Raw genomic sequence first — 10,274 nt, forward strand, 5'->3', positions numbered from 1 at the left:
ATACCTATTTTTCATTTTTAGTATTATTTAGTGTATATTTTTCATTGGCCAGAGAAGCTGTGCCTGCCCCGTCCCTGGAATTGTTCAAGGACCAGCCTGGTTTAGTGGGAGGTGTCCCTGCCCTTAGCAGGGGTTAGAACAAGGTGATCTTTAAGGTCCCTTCCAAGCCAAACCATTCCACGATTCCCGGGTTTTTCCGTGCATTGTAACAGCCACAAACACCACTAGATGTCACAGCTGCTTCACTGTTTGCTCCCTCCTGAACAGCCTCGGCTGAAGAACAGCTTTTGCAGGTTTAACTAAGGAGCAAAATACAAAGACAACTAAGTAAAACCAAGGTTTTGTCCTCAGGAAGTGCAGGGTGCTATAGGACACACTTTGCTTAAAAAAAAAAAAATCATGTGTTTCTCAAATCCTCTGATTTTGGGCACAAAAAGGCTCTGCAGCTTGTTCAGTAGGAAGGAAATTAGTGTGCAGGACCACCCAGACCCTTTGAAACTACAACAGAAAGCTGTGGAGAAGAAGTGGATGTGGGACACAAACAACTGTGCTGGAGGCAGGAAAGCAAAGTGACCACAGGATATTATTTTTTCCTTTATTCTGATAATTTTGGTGCTGGCAGTGACTTTCCTGCACTTTCCCTGGGTGTAGCATATGGCATTTGTGTTGTCACTGTGGCTGTTGATGCTTGATGGTCCTGGAACACACAAGCAGCCACCCACCTCCTCCTCCTGAAATGGTGAAGAAATAGCAATAACATCAACTGAACTTAATCAGGCCAAACTCGAGGTGTTTTCTGTTGCAGGAGCTAATTTTAGATGCCAAACTGCCACAGTGGCTGGCTCTATCTCTGCCCTATTTTAGCAGCTCGTGGCAGAGAGGCAAATGATTGGGAGGTGAAGGAGCAAGCACAGTTCCTTCAGCCCATGTGAAGGTCAGGGAAGATTATTCTTCCTCTGTTCCCAAGGCAATCTGATTTCTGTCTCTGCTGGTGTCATCCACAGGAACTTGTTCATCCTCAGGTCTTGGCACTGAGGTTGCCACAAAAGAAAAATGCATTGTTTTCAGGGGGAGGTTCGGACTCATTATCTCCCACAGGCTTTTGGAGAATTTTTTTCCCTCCCCTAAACACACTGTAGTCAGTGCACCAGCCTGTGCCATCATTATGTGCATGAAAATAATAGCAAAGCTGAAGATAATTAATTCATTTATTCACTCTCTCATGACCAGTAATTGCTCCTGTGGATTCCTTTTTCACTCCAGTGACAACAATTATTGCAAACAAAACCAAAACTGAATTCCTGTGAAACTGCTGTTAAAGCATTCCCTGAAGGTGAAAAAACAAAAACCAAAACTTAAAACCAATAAAAAAGTAAAAAGAAAAAGAAAGCAAAAGTGATTGTCAGAAGAACAGCACCTTACAAGAAGCAGTGAGTGTCTTGGTGGGAGTGTTCTCACTGTGCTGAATTGTGGAAAAACTTCTTTTTGAGGGGACACCACTTCAGTGGGTGCCACAGAGGAGTGTTAGCTGTCTGCTCTCACTCTCTACTGAAACACCCAGGCACATTTACCCTCAAACTGAAATATTTGCAGTGTTTAAATTCACTGGGATTATTGACAGGTTTAGAATGAGACAAGCCCAGGTCCTGCAGGAGACCACAGTGAAGCACCACTCATACACCTGTGTGTGACAAAATATGATTTTTATTAGATTTGCCTGTGAGAAATATTTGAAAGGTGAGGTTTTAAGTGGCTGATTCTGGCTGTGCTTCCTCCAGGCTGGGGTGGACTGCAGAGGAGGAGGTGGATCACAGAGCAGGGGTGCGCCATGGGTTAGGGCCCACATCTCTCCAGTGTAACAGGAACCCAGAGTGGCACAAAGGTGTGTGAGCTGCCTCAGGCCTGGGCAGAGGGTTCCCAGCCTCTCTACTTTCACCTAATTTGCATGACTTGCCCATCACAGGATTAATTATTACAGTGGCTTTAGTCAAATTCCTCTTCCTCACTTGAAAGCAATGTTTTGTTCATGTGATTCAGATGCAGCCTAAAACCAGCTGAGGCCAGTGAGTCTGTTCAAGCTGACAGGCTTTGCTAAATGAGCTCCTCTGCTGGACTCAGTGGTGCTTGCTTCTGAGATGCCACCAAACCACAGCTCTCCCAAGCCTGATGCCAGCTCCCTTTGTGACTGCAGGGAAGAGGAACTTTGCCCACAGTTTGCCTGGGAGAAAAGAGGGGAGAAAAGGGAGTAGAGAAATATTTTCAACCACCCCCCATCCTCAATACATAGCCCAGCTTTTTCTAAATCAATCCAACAAATCCTAGATGAAAACATTAATCATAGATATGATAGATATAGATATAGATATAGATATAGATATAGATATAGATATAGATATAGATATAGATATAGATATAGATATAAATGATATAGATGTATATAGATAGATATAGATATATTAGATATAGATATAGATATAAATGATATAGATAGATTTGATGTAGAGATAGAGATAGAGATAGAGATAGAGATAGAGATAGAGATAGAGATAGAGATAGAGACTGATATAGATATATAGCTATAGATAGATATAGAAGATATATATATAGATTAGATGTAGATATAGATATAGATTAGATATAGATATAGAGATAGACAGAGAGATAAGATGGATGGATGGATGGATGGATGGATGGATGGATGGATGGATGGATGGATGGATGGATGGATGGATGGATGGATGGATAGACAGATAGATAGATAGATAGATAGATAGATAGATAGATAGATAGATAGATAGATAGATAGATAGATAGATAGAGCCCCTCCTCTGCCCTATGTCAGCACCCTGTGAGACCCATGGAGGTTTCCTCCCTTTGGTGAACTTCCCAAGCTGTGCCCATTGGACCAGCCCATCCTCAGGGCTTGGAGCAGAATCAGAGATGCCCCAAGTGCTCATCCTCAAGACACCAAAGGTTCCTTGTGTGTTTTGCCTTGACTGTTTGGGCTGACCTTCCCCAACATTGCATATGTTTGTGTGGAGAGGCCTTGCCTGTTTCCAGAAAAACAGGATGGTTTCAAACCATCTGTTTATCAGCAGGGGTGACAGATACTATTGCCAGGTGAAAACTGACACGCTCATCTCTTTTGTGTTCTTGGAACTGTATTGAAAAACAAACAGCCCCATGGCTGGTCAGGTTTGGTCACAGCCCAGAAATTCTCTTCAGCAACCTGGCTGCTGGCACCTGGGTGTGTTAAATCAGACCTTTGTGGGTGATGAAGGCAATGACAGGGCTGATATTGGATGTAGGGAGTGACTGGCAAACAGCCCCATCCCCAGCACAGCCACTGTCACCATCCCTGTGATGAGCAGATAAACAACACAAATTTGAGTGTTTTTGCTTCATCTCACTCTTCAAAAATCACCTGCGGTGTTTCTGCAGTGACCTGGCTGGTTCCCAGAAAGCATCCCCCACTCCCACACATTTCCATGGAATTTTTCAGCACATTAATCTCCATTTCCTCCCCTGGTCACACCTCTGCACAGAACAAGCTCAGTGAATGTGTTCCATCAGGGATCCTTCTGTGAAACACCTGGATTTTTAAAGCTGCATTTCACTCAATCTTTCAAAACATCCTTCCTCTCCATCTGGGAATCCATCTGCAGCTGACAGTGATTTCTGGTTCATCAGCTCCACCCTTTCACTGGAGCTGTTCCTGCTTGGTGTGGAACCCTCACCATGGGTTGTCACCCTCTGATGAGAAGCCTTTCACTAGATCATGTTTTCCTAGCAAGTAAGCAACAGCTTGAGCCAAGGTACTTTGTATGCTTGAGCAGATCTGAAAAAATCTCTCTGCATCTTCCATTGAATATTCTGAATTCAGGAAAATCTTGTAGCTATCCTTTCCACTTCTACACATTCCTCCTAGAATCACATTTTCTCCTCTAAGCAATGCAACACTTTGCTCAAATGTTATTACAGTTCTCTGGTGTTGAGAGACTTGTAGGCAGGAGGGGATGTGAGTTGCTTTTGTCTGGGGTGGGCTGCCCCAGGAGGTGAGGGGTTCTGCCTAAAATAGATGGGGTGAATCCATTTTGCTCTTTCCATAAGACTTCAGGTTTGTCCAAGCTCATGTAGCTTTTGAGTGGGAAGTTATATGAGATAAATCCTATTACTGATGTGGGAAAAGTAGGAATAAGTTGTTCCTGGTCCTGCTCTATCCATCTGTTTGATCAGCAAAATGGGTGCAGAGATGGATCAATAGACAAATAAACAAATTATAGCAGACAGCATTTGTCTGTGTTTGGCCAGCCATCTGGCTAAACAGCAATATTGCTCCTGTAAATAATGACATCCCTGAAATACCTCACTTACTCCTCAAGCAATAAATACAGGCCTTAGGGTGTGAATTTCTCCAGTGAATTTTTCTTGGGGAAGGCAGCTATCCAACACAGAGTAACTGCAACATGTGGATTCTCTCTCACGCATTGTTTTTATCTTATCTATTTCTCTTAGATTAGTCAAATGAAGACTAGAAAGCATCAGGCTTTTTTTCTGCCTCATTTACTGAATATTTGGTAAAGAAAAAGCACCAGCTTTTCTTTCTGTCTCATTTACTGAATATTTGGTTTGGAGCTCCAAGTATTATTACTTATTACCCAATATTCAGTTTGGAGCTCCGAGTATTATTATTAGTACTCAATAAATCTTTGAGTTTTCTAAGCATTCATCAACTAAACAAAGCTTATTTTCCCCTTTGTAACCAAAATATTCCCAAACTGGATGACCGAAATAAGCTTCAAGAGCTCACATTAGGCACTTGGTGACTGCACCACTTTTGGGCAGCTGAGTGGGAGAGCTGAGTTAAAACACAGAACACCTGCAGGAATGATGAATGATGTGAGCTGCCCCCATCAAGGCTTGCAGAGGAAACAGGCTCAAGGCCAAGTCAGTCCTGGTCCAGAGGGATCCAGGAGTCCAGAGCGAGGGTCTGGTGGGATCAGACCGGCCAGGGGCTCTGAGGGGAGAGCAGGGGCTGGCCTGTGCTGGGTGGTTCTGTGGTTGCTGGGGTGTCCCTTTGTGACAGGGTGTCCTTTGTGTCCCTCTGTGACAGAGGCATGCTCCAGGGCTCTGTGTGACACAGGGGCCCTGCTGTGCCCAGAGGCCATTGTGACCTCTGGCGGGTTTTTGGGCACGGAGGCCTGGGGCGCCACTGCCCCAGAGCGCCTTTCTCAGGAGGCAGAGAAAGGTTCTCAGCCTGAGAACCTCTGCAGGACAGCACGACAGACACACCCAGCAGGGAGAAGGTGAATCCCAAATCCTTGCCCACCCAGGGGCTGCTGAGCCTGAAGAGGGGAAGGATGAGCAATGGGGCAGGATGGAGAGGCTGGTGGTGGCACAAGGCTGTGCCAAGACAGCCCCTCCATGCCACGCCTCCTCTGTCCCACAGATGGAGTCCAGGCAGCCCCAGGACGAGCAGCACTCCCCGGATGCCCCTCCTGAGGCAGCAGCCCTGGGCGGGCAGGTGTGCTCGGCAGGGGCACAGAGCCGTGTCCCGCCCCTGCAGAGCTCCTGCTCTGCCCCAGGCCCCTCGTCTGCCCCGGCCCTCAGCGGGCCCGGCTCAGGGCTGGAAGCGCCAGAGCCCGGGGAGGGCTCCTGGTCCAGCGACGAGGAGCAGAGGGAGGTCTGCTATCCTCTCCGGCCGTGCCCGGGGTTAAACTACATCGAGCAAGAGCTTTCCCAAGGGGAAGTCAGCAGATCATGCCAGGGGGAAAACAACAGCAACAGAACATCCCCGCAGGAAAACCTGCGCCGGATCACGATCAGGACAGTCTGGGTGAACCCCGACTACCCGGAGCTCCTGCGGGACTCCTTCCAGGAGGAGGAGGAGGAGGCGACTCCTTCTACCTCCGACGAGCAGGTGCCAGCGGCAGGGACACGGAGCCCTGGCCCGGGCAGCCCCCGCTGCTCTCCCTGTTCCTCGGGGAGCCAGCTGGCGGCCCAGAGCCTGGGGCAGCTGCGGGGCACGGACAGGCAGCCCTCCCGGCGGGCTCTGCAGGCTCTCTGCACCCTGCTCTGGTGCTCCTGCCTGGAGCTGCAGCTGCATTATTAGTGCCCGCTAAAACTCAAAGCGGTTCACTTGGGATACTTTGGTGGTCAATAAATTTTTTAATATTTGCAAAGGGCTCTGGAGAATTGTCACTGTCTGTGGGATTCACACCTGAGAGAGGCAGTGAGAGAAGCAGAGAAAAGAACGATCAAAACAATTCTTACCTCATTCGCTGCTCCTGTGTTGTGCCAAAGTGGAATGCAATATGGAGATTGTTTACCCAGAGTGATGGTGTTTTGTTTCCTTGGCCTGTCAGGGCCAAGCACGTGTCCAAACTGTCTGTCAGCAGACAGTCACAAGATTCTGTGCAGTTGAGTCGGGTGCTTTGTGCAGACTCAGTTTAGATGTAATGTAATATAGTGTAATATAATATAGAATAATATAGAACAATAAAGTAATTAATTAGCCTTCTGATAATATGGAGTCCTCCTCATAATTTCTCCCTGCCACGGGGTGACCTTGTTTACTATAATTGTCCCTGGTTGCTGCACAGAGACTCAAAGCACCCAACACCTTTCCTGCAGGAGGACACGCCAAGAGAAGATGCCGATTTGCCAGCAGTGCTCAGTGAGCCACCTCCGGACCCAGATGGGTTCCAGCAGCACCAGAGATTTGAAAATCAGTGTTTTCATGATTTTGTAGCCAAGACAGCCACCAGTCACCACCTCACCCATGAGAGCCTCTCTGGGAGCAAGTAGCGAAGCACAGAGGGCACCCCTCCACATTACCTCCCCGAGATCCTCTGCCAAGAAGTTGTCATGCAGGTGTCTTGGGAATCTCCTGGACCTGTCTTTTCCCAGTTAACATATGCCCAGTGGAATTGCCCCACAAGGACAAGGGTGGTTGTGTTGGCCGTGTCCTGAGAGTCCTTACAGAATAATTCCAATATGCCATGTCCTGGCTGGAACAATAATGAACAATATCCCCTGACTGGTGTCCAGAATTCTGGGCACTTGAAGTGAAGAAATGTCACTCTGAGATAAAGGAGCTTGGATGAAATATACCCTGCTGACCTGGAATATGGGAGATGTAATCAACTTTACTTTCAGTTCACTGTCTCTAGATCATCCATGATTTTTAAGGCTCAGGTATTAGATTTACTCCAGGGAAAAACATCTCAGCTAAGTAACCAGATGGGTTTTCCTCTTCACAATTCAACACAGGCCAAGCTCAGCTGTGGAGAGGGAACATGGAACTGTGCCTGCCTGCCTGCCTGCCTGGGAGCTTAAAAACATGTCCATCTGATTTTCAAAAAAAAAAAAAATCCTACCTTTTTTTATCCTTTATACATGGCCCAAAACTGATTTAGTTGAAAAACAGAAAAGGCAAAAAAAAAAAGGAAATTGCCCAGGCAGGATGGATGAAATTACACTGAACCTCTGAGTAATATTTAGATGTGACTGTCACATGTGACAAAACTCCAGCTGTACAATCCAATGAGCAGAGAAGATTTTTTTTCAAATTATTCCACAGCTGAGGCTGTTCAATCTGCTACAAGTTTCTTGCTGATTTGCTTTAAAAGTGATAAAAGCTCTTGGCCAGCCTTGCTGGTGCTGAGGCCACGGTGTTGGTGGGGCAGAGCATCCCAGGAACTGGAAATGCAGCCCACTGGGCATTTGTGGGCATCAGAGATGTGAATTCCAGCACAGCAACTCCTTGAGCAGCTTCCAGGGATGCGATGAGGGAGCAGCAATGGCCCTGGGCTGCTGGGCAGCCTCTGGAAGGAGGCTGGAAAAGGCTGTTGGTATCCAGAGCTGTCAGCAGCACATCCACAGGAAAAACACGGAGCCTGAGCAGGAAACCCAGTGCAGCCCCAAAGCCCAGCCAGGGTCAGCAGGTGCCGCTTGAGCTCTCAAATATGCATGAAAGAAATGTTTCATAAATGATAAACCACAGCCCCACTGCAGAGAAAGCTGCAAGTGCCCTGTCCAAGAAGGGGTGGGCTGTGGCAAAGAGGCTGAGTTTGCCCAAAGTGCTCATATGCAGTGGATCACACCCCAAAAACCCTCTCAGGAGAAAGTGTGATTATCTGCTTGCTCTTCAATTAAACAAGGTTTTGGTACATTACTTATGAGCTGTCGGATTCGACTCTTCACTCTTCCACCCCTCACTAAATTACATATAAAAGTCAAGGAAAGAATTATAATCTCTTCAAAAACTAATACTCATTTAAGGGTTAAAGGGAGGCAGGACTTTCTTTTTTTCCATGCAATAAATTAAGACAGTAAGAAAAGCATTCCAGTGTATCATCTAGATTTACAGCAGGGTTTTTCAGTTTCATTTGTCATTGCCAAATACATTACATTGGGATTAAACTGTACAGGTTATTAAATACTGATTACAAGAAGCCAGCGTGCTGTGGCAGGCAAATAAAACTTGCAAGTTACTGAAATTAAGGCATTGAAAATGTTTTAAGGGAATTAATGTTTAATTAGAGATTTTGATCTATAAGGCATTCTAGTAATAGCTTCAGTAGGAGATTACACAAACCTGTGAGACATTTCTAAGTAGAAAGGATACTTGATGTAGTATTTTCTTTAATTAATCCTGCCCTGGAAGACCACCATGAGGGAATTTGGAGTTTGGTGTACAATAAAAAAGATTCCAGTCAGCAGGCACTTCAGCTTCTGTAGGGTTTTTTTTGCATGATCAGATTCATGTGCACATAATTTTAACAATACAGCATGAGATGAACTTTGAATTTAGTGTGATTAAGAATATTTTTAACTCTACATCCCCAAGGGAGCTTGGATATTGACATGTTAGGAGGTTTAAGATCTGAGCTATTTGGCTTAATAGTCACTTTTTTCTCCTGCTGAATTTCATCTTTCTGTTAGTGACTTCCAGAAACAACATAAATCATCAAAAGCATTTTGCTTTCCAACATGATTGATGGTTTTATCTTTCACTCAGACATTCTTGTACAAAGTCTTCTGTTTCCACTAAAGAAAACAGTTTGATATTTCCTCTAGTCAAACCCAGTGACTGATCCTTTTCTGTTTTGCTCACTGCATTTGATGTTGATGGTCTGACATGACTTTCACAAGGCTGGAAGTGTCATATAGGAAGTGTAAGAGGTGTTTGTGTTGGTAGGTATAAAAATACAAACAGAAAAGTCTCATGCTCTGAAAAAACATTCCTGGTCCCAGCTGCCAAGGTTATGGAGTTACAGGGATGATAAAACTCCCATTAAAGTTCCTGGAAGGGGAAGTGAATAAACTTCACAAGTTTTCAGTACAAAACCCCAGCAGTTTTAGGTCTTTAAGTTCATCTTTAATCTGAAATGCATCACCTTTCTGCTGATGAACTGAGTGAAATAAAGCTGCAAAGACATTTTTGAGGATTCAAAAAGCTTGACAAATTGGAAAAATCACTTTGAAAATGAGGACATCTTTCCTTTTCCTCCTCCTTTCCAGGTGCAGCTGGACCACACACAGTGTCGTTACACCATTTTTTGTTAAATCCATACAGTTAAAAAATGGATCAGGCTTTATGTTTAAAATATATTAATACATATTACAGCTTACTAATATTCCTCACAGCTAATTTTTATCACTGGTTATGCTATGCTGATTTTCTCCTCATCACTTTAGCTGTAATTGTTTGGTTTAATACCCAGAGCACACATCCTCTATGCTGCCTGCTTAATTATTTTCACCTTTTTGTGTCACATTTCTCAGCTCAGTAATTATGTCAGATCATAAACCCCATCCTACACTGACTATAACAACTTGACAAATAGTAATACTTTCTATGTAACATGGAATAAGATGAATTGGTTTAACAAAACACATAATTTCTTTCTAGTTAGTTTAATTAATTTATCTTAATTATTTAACCTATTAACCACAGGTTAATGAAATCGAATCTGATGCACTCTCTTACTATATTTATATTGCTATTTTTTTTTTTCCCTGAGTGGAACTAGTGTTTCATTACCTCAGTTGCTCATTAATTTTAGTGCTGCTGTTGCTCTTTCTTGAAACGTTTGTTTCCTCCAGGGCCAAGTTAATCCATAATTCAGAGTTAATGGTAAATCTCCCTGCATTACCCACCATGCACAGCCCAAAAGGCAGTAATGGGAGGGTGGGCTGGATCACATCAGGTAACAGAACCCACTGCAGGAATGCACCCTGAATAGCCACCACCAGCCTGCCTTGGCTGT

At 44.8% G+C, this 10,274-nt stretch overlaps 1 long non-coding RNA gene across 1 annotated transcript; it reads right to left on the minus strand.

Moving 5' to 3' along the window:
• Positions 1-1,686: 1,686 nt before the first annotated feature.
• LOC134419100 (uncharacterized) lies at positions 1,687-6,584 on the minus strand. The gene is made up of 2 exons (XR_010027976.1): positions 6,274-6,584; positions 1,687-2,218 (listed from the first exon to the last, which is right to left on the minus strand). It is a non-coding gene; the product is annotated as an uncharacterized LOC134419100 (long non-coding RNA).
• Positions 6,585-10,274: the final 3,690 nt, after the last annotated feature.

This window comes from Melospiza melodia, chromosome 5 (assembly GCF_035770615.1).
Source record: "Melospiza melodia melodia isolate bMelMel2 chromosome 5, bMelMel2.pri, whole genome shotgun sequence".
Lineage (NCBI taxonomy): Eukaryota > Metazoa > Chordata > Aves > Passeriformes > Passerellidae > Melospiza > Melospiza melodia.